Source organism: Egretta garzetta, unplaced genomic scaffold (genome assembly GCF_000687185.1).
Source record: "Egretta garzetta isolate BGI_Z169 unplaced genomic scaffold, ASM68718v1 scaffold256, whole genome shotgun sequence".
Lineage (NCBI taxonomy): Eukaryota > Metazoa > Chordata > Aves > Pelecaniformes > Ardeidae > Egretta > Egretta garzetta.
This window is the reverse complement of record NW_009260073.1, coordinates 3,031,693-3,045,197: the sequence shown is the minus strand read 5'-3', so window position 1 is coordinate 3,045,197 and position 13,505 is coordinate 3,031,693.

Sequence of the window (13,505 nt, the reverse complement as noted above, 5' to 3'; positions counted from 1 at the left end):
AAGCAATGGCATTTTAATTTCAGGTTGTAAATGCTATACCCTGCTCTTCACGCCCCGTGCTTCATGCAAAGGAAAAGCTGCAGTGTGCCAGAAAGGAACTCTTTTCAATGAGCAGAAACAAAACTGAGGAAACTGGAAATCTACATTATTTACTGCATCTAAACCTCTTTCTTATGGTAAGCAAGAGCCCTGGCCAGCAAACCTCAAACCAAGACACCTTAGTGGTCCAGGAAGTTCAGAGATCTTTGAGTTAAATACTGAGTAATGCAGGTGCAGGCTGCAGATGGGAGGTTTGGGTGTGAAAGCATGCCAAGTACATAACAAAACTCGATTGAAGGAAGCCAATTTTAAGATCTCGGTCTGAATTCGTTGCACATAGATGGCAGGAATTCCGCAGATACCCTGTCTGAGAAACAAGAGTTTTCAAGGTTCCTCAGTGTGTGAACCACTGGCATAAAAAGGGACCTGCTTTGCTTTCTCCCAAGTACAGTTATCACTAGGCACGCCCAAGTCTATCTTCTGTTAAATATGCAGAGGCAAATAACTTCTTGGTGCAACTCAGCTGAAGTTAGCAGGGAATTTAGTCTGTATTCACCGAATCAATGTTTTTTTCAAGGTTTGTGTCTAACTATTTGAGAATTAAGAACTGAAGATTTGGCTGAAAGCAAGGAGACAGACCATCTGTATTTGAATTATTTCCACCTTACTTCTTCCACTCATCTTTTGTGCGCTTTGTGTTCCCCTACCCACTGGGATAGGCAAACCATTTTTAAGATTGAAAGAAATCCTGTTTTGGTGTGTTCTTCTTGTTTATCTATATAGAAACAGGAGCTCTAGTCTGTAAAATTGACAGATGTTCAAGCAATAAATGAAATTGTAAAGAAAAAAACAACAAAGAAATGTTGGGAGGGGAGTATTTGGAAAGAAATCAGTTTAGCCTGAAGTCTAGGTGCTGATGGGCAGGCAGGCTTTACCGTGCTTTCAAACCTTGAATTCTCCCCATTTCTGCAGAACAGCCCAGTTAACAGTCCACCATGTAGGGAAGGAAGATGCGACAAAGAAAATACAAAGGCAATGTAGCTTCTTCCTAAAGCAAAGGATGCTTGCTTGGCTGCACAGCAATGTTCAAGCAATGCCTACTGCAAGTCTTAAACCAGTGGCAACCACCCAAGAGAAATCCACCTTGTGTAATGCATGCCACTGAAGGCTCAATACCCTTTTGGTGAACCTATTCGCTTAAGAGTTTCCTTGAATGGGATCTTTAAAGAAATAAAGAAAATCTGGACATTTTCTTCTTTGTTGGGCTCCCCAGCTGCATGATGTATCCCTATTTAACATGAATTTTAAAATGAGAAAGCTATACCACCAGCTTGCCTTGCTAATGCCTGGCTATATGGCTGCATAATAATGACCTGTTTGGTTCCTTAAGGTGTTTTCTCTCAGCTTTGTTGAGATGTTTACTAATGTAAAAAAGAAGCAAATATCTGGTTCTTACCCTACCATGCTATTTCATCTGTAAACTATTGGTGATTATAACACAGGTGACTCTGCTGCACATAAAGCTCAGTGAAGGGGCCCTACTCTGCAGCCCTACCACCAAAGTAGCCCTTTCCATTTCCTTGGAACTACTGACATGAATATTGGCATTTTGGATCTGGAGCATTCTCCATACAGTGCTTCTAATGTATAAAGCCCTGTGCATATGCTAACTACTCTGTTACTGTTGACACATACTTAAGAGATAAATCTTACGATTTATTCTTCATGTCTTACATTTCTGTGCTTAGGTCCCGATTCTACCTAACCTTTACAGCAAGCATTTTAAATTTACATTCTAAGTTATCACGCCAGAAGTATTTGCAGTATATTAGGTTAGGCACACACATAAGTCTTTGCAGAATCCAGGATACTTACTGACAAAGACTGAAATTCTCCGTTCTTGAATATGCCTTTGAAATTACCCCTAGACATTTACTCCAACTTAAGGATGTAAATGGGATTTATATGAGAAGCAGGCTGTTGCTGGCTATTTCCACATGGGTGAATTTTCTCCAGTGGGTGTGTATGTTGATTTTCCACTCTAGAATTTCTGATCCTCCCAATTCTTCATTACTACCTGCCAAAAGCACTGTTGTTAGTTTTGGGGTTTTGTACACTTGAAGTCAGATTTATGACCTTTGTGGTCAAAATATTCCACATTTGATCCTTTTTCTATTCACCTTTTACTCTCTTCCCTAGCCCTGATCATAACTTCTTAAAAAAGTTTAAATGGATCAGTGACCTTTTTATTAACTTCTCTTGTAACTAAAAGCTAGTTTGTTAACTAAGTCTTGGTTTCTGGAGTCCTGTGGAAAAAGCGTGTCACTGAGGACTTCTCTAAGTTGATGGTGCCTGTGTAAGAAGCTCTAGCTTTCTCAAATGCTTATTTCTGAGAACTTCCAGCCCCAAAGGACTGATGTTTATCTTCACAACAGTTTTCTTTGGGAAGATTTGAGCGTTTAAAGACTTCAGACTTAATGGCAAATTTTGCAGGAAGTACATAACCCTTTTTGAGAGAAACATTCATTTGCATTTTTAATTCTGTAATTATTTTCCCCAAAGCAATACAACTCAACTGTTTTTGAATGTTATTTTACCAGTCATAATTTTTAAAATAATATTTCCTTAAAGCTTCAACCTTAAGTTTAAGGATCTCCTCTATTTTCCTTTCACATCTTAAATAACTGATGCATTTTATTATCATCTCTGAAGTAAAAAATCTGATCTGAGACTTCTGTATTGTGAATTTATATTTCTCACCTGCCAAAAGCACACTCCAAAAAAAAGATGTAACTTTGCATCAAAATACAAGCCTACAATTATATCAGATTTCATTTTCAAAAGTCAAGCATTCAAAAGTGGTAGAATCAAAAAAAAAATGCTGTAAATTGCATTAGAAGCAAGAGCCATTAGAGTTATCCAAAAAAATAGGTATTTTCTGTAAAATACTGGAGGCTTCACAGCCCCCAAACTCTGCGTTTCCAGCTACTCCCAGGATACGTGGCAGATCAGTAGCAGTTTGTCGAGGCCTTTTATTAGAAGTATGCGCAATATATTGTCCTCTTCTGATGCTCTCTGCAAAGGCTTCATAAAGAGGAGAGATGGCAACAGGCACAACGGTAACAGGCCAAAGGAAGATTTTGGATACTGTATACCCCAAAGAGATGACATGGCAGATAGGATGCCTGCAGAAATAAATACAGCACACAAGCCCCTCAAAAGTATACGCACTGAGGAAGCATGAAGAAATGTGAACGAACGCCTTTTTGTGCTCAAGGATGAATACTGAGCATTTACAAGTACTTTAAATCAAGCTCCAGAATTGCTATGGCAGGTTTTTATGATGGTAGCCCTAAATAACTGTTCACCAAAGGTGGAATTTCTCCACTGACATGAACCTGCTTTGGCCATGTCTCACCAGAAGGTTTTGCTGAGGGAGTTCTTTTGAGAGGCGATCACCACAGGAGTAGCTTTGCTGTTTGTAAGGGATCCCAAGGAACCTGAGGAGAAAATGCCTTCAGCGTAGACAGAGGAGAGTAAACCTGACAGAAAACCCATCTTCATGTTCTCCTGCTCTTGGTCTTCTCAGTCCTGCGTAATCCAGACATCTCAGGCAGACTCTTCAGCCAGCATGTGGGCTGCAGCACTCCCAGCACCAACGCACTTTAAAGCGCAGACATTATTAACAGCCCCAGGGCCCTTCCCACTACCATCCCTCTTACCACGTTTCTGACAGCATCTTTGGAAAGCAACCACACGGCTGTCCTCCCCCGTTCCAGGTCAATTGTCTCCTCTCTGAAGACCTTTTCCTCTGTTCCGTCTCTCTTGCATACTGTGAAAGGAGACAATAGGGATAAGGATCTCATCTACGGCTTATATAGAAACAGCAACCCACGTTTTGCTGCCTGTATGACCCAGGAGAGGTAAGATCTCATTTCTGGATAGTTTTCAGTAACTTTTTCCTGTTTTGGGAACTGTTTTATTTCTGTTTAAATGTTACTATAGATACTGGAATTCGGCCTCACGAAGTTACATAACCAGCCTCTGCGGAGGGGAGGGCAAGGACGTCAAGAGGGACACAGCATCCTCCTCTGCGAACCCTAGGCAGAGGAGAGCGCTCGGCACGAGAGCGCTGGGAGGAACAGGTTACCCCCCTCACACCTCCCTCCAGGTCTGGGAGGCCCTCAGACCCACACGGGACCGAACACAGCTGAAGCCTCTGGGAATGGTTGGGTGAAACTCACCATAGGACAGTCATTCACAATATCGAAAGGGTTTTTGATTTTGTTCAGAGGTCGGGAGACGGCAACACACACAAGCAGACTTGGAAAACACGAATGAAGGTACGCGGCATTGGTCTGGACTGTTCGGGACAGGGATGTGCACAGAAACAAACCCACCTTGGAAGAAGCTAACTCCAGGCCCAGGGTGCCGGTGTGGCCATGCGCCCCGGCTAGCCAGCCCAAAAAGCCGAGCTAGTCTGCTGTCGTGTCAGTGCTGCCTCCGTGCCCAAGGCCTGCGGTGGTTGCTGGCTAAGCACAACGCAGAAGTCACCAGCTTGCTCCGAGCAAACTCTGAGCAAAGTTACCTAACCACGGTGGTATGCTCGTGGCCTCAGGCATTTTTCTATTACTCATGAATATTTCTTTATCATATGGAAGGGAAAAAAGGAGTTTCTAAACCAACTTGTAAATGCTTAAAGGCATTTGGCTTTTTTACCATCATGTTCATAATTTTGGAAATTACTTAGCAAAAGCCACTATCCACAAAACCTATCAATTCTCTATTGCTCCACCAAATACAGCTGAATTCCAAACACACACCCGCATGTAAGAAGGGGAAGGATGGTTCACTGATTTCCCAATGTCCCTCAGTTTCCCAATGTTTTCAAGAAAGCCAGGTTCAGCTCTTGACCCCTTGAAACATCAAAGTCTAAGTCCGTATTTCCAAACTGAGATAGGCATTTGAACGTTTCACAGCAAGTCTACTGATCCAGACATGGTAACTTTCACCCTTCCCTGCTAATACTGCCTCCGTTTTCCATGAGTGAAATGGCGATCATGCTTCCCTAATTCATGAAAGTGCAGCTCCTGAGCGAGTATGTGATGCTTATCATCAAAGTTTGAAGAAAAAGACAGCTGAAATGGAGATTCCCTGCATTGCCGGCATATAAAATGCCCAACTGTTTTTTATTTAAACTAGTGTTGGTTGTAATCTCGCCTTTCTTGACAACTACTACAAATGCTCCTTTTATAACCAGTACAGATGCTGCTGCTTCAGTGAAACAAGGAGAGAGCTCAACAAGACAGAGACATCAGGGACAGTCATGTAGGACCAGCGGTGAATAAGAATTAATTAACGTCACACGGCAATATGGGTAGGCAGATTTTGTGAACAGAAGCCCTGTTTCACCTTCCCTGTTTTTTTCCATGTACCTGCCACCCCAGGTTTATACCTCACACCTCCTCAAATGCTCCTCAGTTACACTGAGCCTTTAACTCATGGGCAGTTTTTAATTAAACAAAGGCTACTTAGACACTCTTCAGCGATCCAAATTTTCACAAGCTATGTGTGCAGTACTGTACTTGAAATAAGTCTCAGACACCATTCTAAATAAGTGTACAGTTAGTCCACTTAAGTTAGTGGAGTTTTCCCAAATCATTTAAAACGGGGCAGACGTAGGTCCATAGGCACATTTAAAAGACAGGGTTTATGTAAATATGAAGAGGGATATTAAATGATCCAGCACTGAGAAGGCAAGCAGGTGGTCATGACTCCAGTGCCTGTAGTGCGCACACATATTTTTTTTATATATATATATATATATACACACACACACAGACATTTCAATTCTATTTGCTCCTTCAGCCACCAGCAACAAAATTAAATAAACAAAAACAATTTAAAAAAAGGCAAAAAGCCCAGTTTACCTTGAGAAATTACAACAGAGAACGAATCTAGGATGCACTGACTCCTCCACTTTTTGATAATCTGATTCCTTCCGAAGTGTCTCAAGATGCACATCGAAAAGCTGAGGACTCAAAAAGGACATGGTCATTTGTGAAAATGTAATACTAACACAAAGTGTTGTAGATTAAGCAACAGAAATGGTGAGTCTTCCCTTGAAGTTTAGACTGGAAAATGTTTTTCTGGTGCTAGTTTTATCTGATTCATGAAAAATTACGAAGGTGTTTGGCGAAACACACTGTACAAATGCTTTTCCTGTTGTATCGAAAAAACTATGAGCACAATTGGAAGACTTGCACATATTGTGAAATAGTTTCTCTGCTTTCGCGTCACTTTAATATCACTCAGTATTTCTTAATGAAATCCTGAACAATAAACTGAGCTGTAGGCAGGATACCTATGTAGTACCTCACCATGCCTTTGGATGCTCTGAATGCCACATCCCCTTCTAACCCAGTACCTTTTCTTTTACAATCCCATAGACCTTGCTTGAATTCTGTCTCCCATCAGAGTATTTCAGATACGTTCAGGCCACTTTAACCAATCAGTTCCGCGTGGTTCTTTGCTCAGAAATGCCAGTGTGACCTTACCATTTGCTGAATCTGTAAATAAGTAATTATTTGGCTTACTTATTAAGGTAACACACCCTAGCTAGGATGAAAAACCAGACCTACAAGATAATCCTCATCCCAGGTTTCTGCTGGCTGCACTGTCTCAAAGTATTTGCCCATATTGTATTAGAGAAATTTCATCTACGCTTCATACTGTAGCTGAAGTGTGAGGCACGGGTGGTCAAAGCAATAGTCATCTAACAGGTGTTTTCTCTCATTAATTTATGAGCTTAGAATCTTGTTCTGCTGATAGAAAGATATATTTTCCTTACTACGGAAACCATATTGCAAAGTATGTAATTGAAATTTTCTGTCAAATCACTTTTCATTAAAATAGGTGGATCAATAAGGATATTACTGGGTGGCTGTGTAGAAGGCAAAGAATTACATTTCATATAAGGGGACTATACTTCACACTATAGCTGATATCGCCCAGAACATTAATCTTTCTTTTTATACATTGAAATGCTAAATAACATTGCTTTACAAAAGTAATTTGGAAGTATGATGAAAACAGCAGTTACCTTAAAAAAATTAGACATGTTGCTATAAGAAAAAAGAAATGTATTTTTGACAGGATGTATTTTTCCAAACACTTTTTTGCTTTTAATGCTTAGAATATGCAGTAAAGGAAAAAAATAATTAAAAATTATGGCATTGCTGGTAAAAATAGGGAACAGCACTTGTCCGTTTTTAACCAACAGATGCCATTCTTGCTGGAGTATACAGTACTACATACAGGTATGGAAGATGGTAGCCACTGGCCATTTCTTCTACTTTGTTGTTAATGTCTGCATTACAGTGACTTTAACTTGCAATTTGTTTTCATTCAGATTTTCTATTTAACAAGTACAACATTTTAGAGGTAGCGGCTTCCATGAACAGCCTGATTTTAGAGCACATAATGATCCTTATCTTCCCCTAAAAGGGGTACTTAATGCAGACTCACAGAATCACAGCTTCAGTCAGGTTGGAAGGGACCTCAGGAGGTCATTTAGTCCAATCTCCTGTTCGGAGTAGGTTCAGCTCTGAATTCAGAACAGATTTGGCTAGGCTTTGTCCAGTCAGATGCCGAAAACCTTTTGAAAAGATTTAAGAGCCCCTCTGGACAACATCTTCCAAAACTTCATGGTGAAAGATTGTTTTTTCATGTTTTGGCTGGAAACCCCACCCCATTCCCTCGTTTTTATGACCACTGTCTCCCATTCTCACACTGTGCTCCTCAGCTTCAGCTTCGCCTTCCCAGTAACCTCCCCATAGGCGCTGGGGGGGGCTGCTGTTAGGTCCCCCTGAAGCCATTTCTTCTCCAGGCTGTCACAGCCTTTACCAAAATACTTTTTTTAATATAGTCATGGTTTTAATATGCAAAAAAATTAGCTAAGGATGGCAGCTAGTCCAAACTCGTCAGATCTTGCAAAGTTTTTTCCAACAGCAAGAGAAGGAACCTGTATCATATCAACTTCAGTACACCTCTTCAGACAAAGGAATTAAATCCTATGCTTTGTCTAAGAAGTCATTTCAGGACCTCACAATTTGGAGAAGAAATGTGCTAACTTTTCAGTAAGTATTTAATGACATTAGAGTAAAAAAGACAACATTTTTCAGTCCTACATTAACTTTTGAAATTCTGCTAGTACACATTTTTCATGCAATACCAGCTTTGCAAGAAAAAAACAAAAAAGCATTGTTTCCCAAAACTGCATGGTTTTGGAGGCTGTTTTTGAATATTGAGCATTATGAGTCATTTGTGACTGTGGAAATTCCAGTAAGTCGATGGAATTATGTCAGACCTGAATTGGACTCTTTAATTTCTAACAGGACATCCTAAACTACACAAGCAAACAAACTCCCCAAATGTGAAAGGAGGGAAAAAAATGCAAAAACGGGTGTTAGCATCTTCCATATTTTAAGACAACTCTCAGTTGCCCAAATTAGACCCAAAGTTGTTCCTCCGTTCCAGCAAGACACCTAAAAACCTGTGATCTCTGGATATATGAGACCTCCAAAGGTCTCCAATCTGTGTCCTATTCAAGTAATATAAAGGTGAAGCCATACATAATAAAACATGACAAAAGGGGGGAGAAATGCTTTAATTAAACAACAACAAAAAAAAATTACCAGAATATCTTAAAATTTATCTTTCTTCCCATCAGTCAAGCAAATAAATAATAATAACTGGAGGTATAGCAGCTTTAACTATAGGTTATTATAGTTAGATAGCCTTAACTATCTCTCAGAAGATCCAAGATCTATTTTTTTCCTAGGAGGAATCTGGCATTGCATCCATTGAGCTTCCTGGCTGAGCAAAGTCAAAGTGACTTTTACATGATACGGACCCTCAACAGACACAAGTAGATAGATCTAAATTACTTTTTTGCACCACAAAGTCAACTTTCATCCATTAACAATTCGCCTTCCTATCTAACTGGCGCATAACAAGATTTTCTGACAACAGCAAAGAGCAGAATTACTTCTCTGGACTTCCCATCAGTTCAAGACTTTCACAGCGATTTTCGGAACACGGAGCAAATCTTTATACAGGGAAAGTCAACAGCTATGTAAGCAGACTAGTTTACATTTTATATCCAGTGAACGGAGCTGAACAGGCTAACTCACCTCTTATCCACGTGTTTCCCATTGCTTTCTGTTGGGAAGGAACAGCGGACAGAGACTAAAAAAACCAGAACTTCTATAACCAAACCAGTGACTGCCTATATTTTTTGTATGAGCAAATCGCATCATCTTTCTGTTTCTTGTTCTACACTCCGAGGAGAAATTCCAGCCCCAGTACTGAGGAAAATGCCATTATAGTCATAAAGCTCAAGAACAACACTAAGAGACAGAGAGCATCTACACAGATGGCAAGACTGTGTTCTCAATTACATCAACATCCACACCTCCTCTTGAGTTCACGTCAGCATAAATTTGATGAGAATTTGGTCTCCAGACCCAACAATCTTTACACATACATATCTGCTATTACTTCCAAAATTGCTGCTGTTCTTTCTGCTATGGAAATCTCAAGTGTCCCTCAAATACATCTTGGCCATCAATACTTAATACAACAATCTTTCTACACTTCAAATAATGAGATTCAGGCCCAGCAGCCTTCAGTAGCAGTTGCACCTGCAACAAAAACATGCTTGTTCTCAAAAATACCAACATGCAACAAGAAATTCCACACACACTCACTCCCGGTCCCCAAATGTTGCCTCAGTAATTTTGATTGCTGCAGTGGACTTGAGGCCTGACCCTCGAAGGGCTGTTTTTCTATTAAAAGCAGTCACATGCGACTCGGTGGTTTTAACTGGAAAGAGCAGCCATCCATCCTTTCCTTGTGTGAAGCGGTGAACACAAAAAAAAAAAAAAAAGCTGTGTGTTCTGGTGGCTGCAATTTGTTTCTGCACAAAATGAGAATTTGTTTCAGGGGAGAGGAACTACAGCAATTGTCTGGGTCCTCAGGCCACGGGAAGGGGCAGGCGGGGAGGAGGAACCTGGAGCAGGTCAGGCAGCAGGACTCCTCACCCAGCGCGTGGGCAGGAGGAGGGAGGCAGGGAGGGGTTCACGCCTTTGCCTCTGCCCTAGGCCCCGTGCACCTCAACACCAGCTCTGCCCAAGCTCCTCCGGTGGTTTCCTCTTGCCCGCACCTGCGCGACAGAGCCGGGGAGCCTGGCTGCTCGCCGCCGCCTTGCCCTTCCTCCGAGCAAACAGTAAGGTCCCAATTATGCAAACAGGCGGGTTGGCTCACGGGTTGCTCACGTGCCCAAGTAGCTCCAAGATGAGAGCCCACCATTTCAATACGGGAAGTTTCAACGCAACAAAAGCGCACCTTGTGTGGTACTGTGAGGTTTTTAATACCTGCAAAAGCCTCTCCCGGGGACCAGTGGGTTGATGCTACCCACACAGCTACCCAGAACGGCACAGGAATCGTCTGCCAAAAGGCAGGGCTGAGTTGCAGAATTCACAGGAGGATGTCTCTGTGACTGCAATACAGTGTAAACATAGCTGGGCAAGCTTTAAATTAGCTAGCTTGGGCACCGGTAGTAGTCTAGCCACTGAGTTCAGGCCAGCCTAACCACTCAAGTATTTACCCAGCTTTTTGGGCATGTTTTCCTGCCGGCTCCCAGTTCCACGCTGCCACAGCTGGATTGCTACCAGCTCCCCAGCTGACTAGTTTAAAACCAGTTCAGGTATGTCTGTGACTGCAGCATACACATACCTAAGCTTCTAAATCATTTAAACTCCTGTTTAAACTCCCACTGCCTCAACTTCCACATTTCTAAAAACTTGGGATTACAACCGTGGCCTGTATCGTCACTGTACTGCTGAGATTAAACGTTAATAAAGGGTGCAATAAATAAATGCCATCTTAAGCGTGAAATTTATGGTTCTTCCAAGATGAGGACTGTATTTAACAAAAATAATGAATATTGCTGGCTCTGTGACGACCCCTCCCTCGTTCATTCCAGCAGCAGTTCAGCGAGTCCCAGATGTACGAGGTGACTACCTGACGTGAAACTCTGCACAACACAGTAAGTTTATACGCAGATATCCAAATGCTTCAAACATGCCTAGGCCTTAGCCTGCATCTGTGGACTAAGGGAAAAGTCCACTGATTCCAGTGGACATTTTCCCGGCATAAATGCCACTCACTGACCATATAGGACATTTTGTAACACAGAGTAACTTGGAAGAAACACCAGCTTAACACTTGCATTGCTTGGGACCAGCAAACCACTCCAACTTGCCCCCATAACCTGAAGTTGAATTAAGGACTGAAAAAGTACACAGAATTCTTAAGTACTACTTTTATTTTTAACTGATTTTTGGGAAACAGAATATGGCTTTTACCTTTAAAAGCCTTAAATCTGTGTACGACTTAAGTCACATTCATCAATAGGGTAATTTAGCTGACTGTAGCAAGGGTTCATTTCACCATGGCTGGATTTGATCCTTTAACAGACATCTGAACATATTACACCTTTTCATTTAACACTTTAATACCGATTTGCTCACACCAAAGATCCATACGTTCCCCTCCACCCACTCTATGCACCACCTCCTGTCTGCTTATACCTGAAATGTGTGTGCGTGTACTCTCCCCAACGCTTGGGAGTATGGATCCTCAAGTATGGATCATCATGTCAAATGCTCCATCTCACGGCAAGGCTCATGCCATGTGCTACAAACCAAAGGACACCCCAGCAATATTCCTTATTCTCTCAATTCCAAGGACTTGCATACCACTTCCCTTCCTTCTGTTCTGAGAGAGAAATCATTCAGCAACGTCGACGTTTGAAATGCTGCGGGGATGATGGGCAGAGCAGGGACGGAGGAGGTGTTGTGCTGGAAGATGTTAAGGGCTGCCACCAGCCAGTCCTTTGATCTAGAAACACTTCCAGACCTGGTTAAAACTGCTGGGTCTGCTAAGCAGATGGCAAGGACTCTCTCTGTTCCCAGCTTCTCCCTCCTGTCTTTTCAACTCCCATTAAAATCAACGAGATTCTGCTCCCTTCAGAATTTGAACATCCCTTCAAATATTTGAATTGTTAAAGTAGAAAAGCCAAACACAGGGAGGCAACGAAATGCTGACAGGTGTACAATCTTGCTTGGCACCGCAGAGGCATCATTCACAATACTCCCTCTCCTCTCGTTTGCCAATATAAATCCAAAGTGACTTCACCAGAAGACAGTAAAATTACACCGGATTAAAATGGGTTCATCTGAGGCCAGAACTACATAATAGTTAGCAGGAAAACCCGGTGACTCTACCAGGAGCAGCATGCTAGCTACTGCTAAATATTTTGGCATTTCTCATGATTTGACATGAAAACAGCTCTGCCTCTGATCTAAGGGTTCTAGTTAGCTGTGTAGCCTCTGCTAGTTCCCAGAATAAAAGAATGTAAAACTGGGACATAACTACTTTATCTTGAGCACGTTCATGCAAGAAAACTACAGCAGCAACTTTTCACAGCCCTAATGAAGTGTTTTGTGTCCAACTGTATGTTCTAACATAGCCATTCTGTTTATTTTATAGGCTTATAATAAAAAATATGACACTTTATGAGCTACATGATAGGATTTCAACAATACCTTGTTGTGACATGATATGGTGTAATTACTTAGCAGGAGATACTACAATTTATTGTTCTGTCATTGTGTCATACCCTTCAGGGCTTCAGATTGGTGTCTTCGTTTGCTTCCTTAAAGCCATACGGACTAGCAAGGTAAGTCAAGGGATGCATTAAAACATCCCAGGAATAAAGACATAAACCGAACGTGAGCCCGCACACAGCACCATGTTTAAAAACACTTCCCCGATCCTTTCCCCTTCCCTCTTTGTTTTGCTTTTTCAGCATTATTGACGGGGTTAATAATAACCAGAGAGAACAGAAATTTCAACCCAAGCGTGCAAGATACAGGTATGTTACATGAGGGTCCTATTCAGGCAGTTAAATACCCGGACTGATCCTGCGGAGCCGCAGATGCTCAGCACCTACCACTGACTTTACCCACGAGACAAAGCCTGTGATCCGAGTCCCACAGGGTGACCTCTCCATCCACAAGAAGCATCGCTGGCTTTTCATCCCTCCGCACAGTTTGCACTGCAGGACAAGGGCCTTGCCAAGCACAGCATTTGCCTCTTCCTTGGCGTCATTTTTAGGTACCATATATCAATGGGGAGAGGACGTGATTTTATATGGCACACTAGAACAACTGTAAGCAGAACACAGTGAATTAGTGCAGCACCTTCCCCTAACCGATGGAGTCAAGACACTAAGCCAGGATATGTATTTGTTTTTTAAAAGCACTGCTCCGAGTTGCAGTGCCTCGGTCTATCCGTGGGTACGGAGATAAGCGGCTCCCGTTTCACAGGCGGTACGCGCC